Source organism: Sphaeramia orbicularis, chromosome 7, assembly GCF_902148855.1.
Source record: "Sphaeramia orbicularis chromosome 7, fSphaOr1.1, whole genome shotgun sequence".
Classification (NCBI taxonomy): domain Eukaryota; kingdom Metazoa; phylum Chordata; class Actinopteri; order Kurtiformes; family Apogonidae; genus Sphaeramia; species Sphaeramia orbicularis.
The window spans coordinates 7,355,461-7,357,412 of record NC_043963.1 but is presented as its reverse complement, the minus strand read 5'-3'; the positions used below and the strand labels follow the sequence as shown (position 1 = coordinate 7,357,412).

Below are 1,952 nucleotides of genomic sequence, written 5' to 3'. Positions count from 1 at the left end.
AGAGAAGGAAGAGGAGGAGAAAATAGGAGAGGAGGAGGGAAAGAAGGAAGAGGAGAGAGAGAAGGAGGAGGAGAGCACAGACCTCCACCTAGGCAGGTCAGCCCCCCCCCCCCCCCATCTCCACCAAACTTTCATCCTTTGTTCTTTGTTCCAGAATCAACATTTACTGAAACTTTTGGAGTTTTCTTGAAAACAAAACAAACAAACAAATAAACAGACGATTCCTGATGACAACACAACCTCCTTGGTGGAGGTAATGAGCTCATTTTGCTCATTTTTGGGTCTTTTTATTCTTTTGTTTTTGTTAAAGTTGTCAGTTTGTTCATGTTGTATTTTTAGTGTTAAAATAATTTTGTCATGTTGATTATTCAGTTCTTCTCTGTCTTATTTTGTGGATTATTCCTGTTTTTTCTGGTCCATGTGGGTTCTGCTGATGTCCCTCCTGGTTCATGTGGGTTCTGCTGGTGTCCCTCTTAGTTCTTCTGGTTCATGTGGGTTCTGCTGGTGTCCCTCTTAGTTCTTCTGGTTCATGTGGGTTCTGCTGGTGTCCCTCTTAGTTCTTCTGGTTCATGTGGGTTCTGCTGGTGTCCCTCTTAGTTCTTCTGGTTCATGTGGGTTCTGCTGGTGTCCCTCTTAGTTCTTCTGGTTCATGTGGGTTCTGCTGGTGTCCCTCTTAGTTCTTCTGGTCCATGTGGGTTCTGCTGATGTCCCTCCTGGTTCATGTGGGTTCTGCTGGTGTCCCTCTTCTCATAAACCGTGTGTCTCAGGTGTGTTTCCGTCCTTCACCTTGTCGTCTGTGCTGAAGGTCGTCGTTTCATCAGATTCCTAAAGCTTCTACTTATCTTGGAGTGCATCTGCGTCCACCTCTGCCTCTTATCAGCAGCTCCACACAGGTGGGCTTCCCCCTCAGGCGCCTCAGGGGCTGATGGGATATCTAATCCCTCCAGAACCAATGGGACAACAGAGGAGAGCCCCTGGATACGAGGCATGCCACGGTAACGCCACGGTAACGCCACGGTAACGCCACGGTAACGCCACGGTAACGCCATAACAACCAGTTTAACCCCAAAGAATCAGAACCATAGAGACGTGTAAAGATGAGGATGTTTATGGTTCTGTTTGTCTGTTTGTTGATTATTTAGTTCATTTTGGTTGATGTTTTGGTCAACTTTTTGTTTAATTTGTTGATGTTTTGTGTATATTTGTCTCATTTTGGTCATTATTTAGTAAATTTGTGCTGATTTTATTGATTATTTTGGTCATTTGTGCTCATTTTTAAAATTGTTTGTTGATTTTTGCTTATTTTATTGATTTTGTTCATTTTTGTTTAATTTTGTTGATGTTTTGTGTATATTTGTCTCATTTTGTTGATTATTTAGTTAATTTTTGCTCATTTTGTTGATTATTTTTGTCATTTTGTTGATCGTTTGTTGATTTTTGCTTATTTTATTGATTTTGTTCATTTTTGTTTAATTTTGTTGATGTTTTGTGTATATTTGTCTCATTTTGTTGATTATTTAGTTAATTTTTGCTCATTTTGTTGATTATTTTTGTCATTTTGTTGATCGTTTGTTGATTTTTGCTTATTTATTGATTTTGTTCATTTTTGTTTAATTTTGTTGAGTTTTTTTGTTTATTTGTCTCAGTCTGTTGATTAGTTTGTTCATTTTTGCTCATTTCATTGATTATTTTGTTCATTTTAGTTCATTTTATTGATATTTTTGTTATATTTGTTTCATTTTGTTGATGTTTTGTGTATATTTGTCTCATTTTGTTGATTAATTGGTAAATTTTTGCTGAATTTGTTGATTATTTTGGTCATTTGTGCTCATTATGTTGATCATTTGTTGATTTTTGCTTATCTTATTGAGTTTGTTTATTTTTGTTTAATTTTGTTGCTTTTTTGGTTAATGTTTGTCTCAGTTTGTTGATTATTTTGTTGATTTTCTTCT

General features: G+C 36.7%; 1 pseudogene; it reads left to right on the top strand.

The window, feature by feature from the left end:
- Positions 1 to 1,021, top strand: part of LOC115422036 (membrane-associated guanylate kinase, WW and PDZ domain-containing protein 2-like) — an 80,002-nt pseudogene extending 78,981 nt beyond the window's left edge.
- The last annotated feature ends 931 nt before the right edge of the window (positions 1,022 to 1,952 follow it).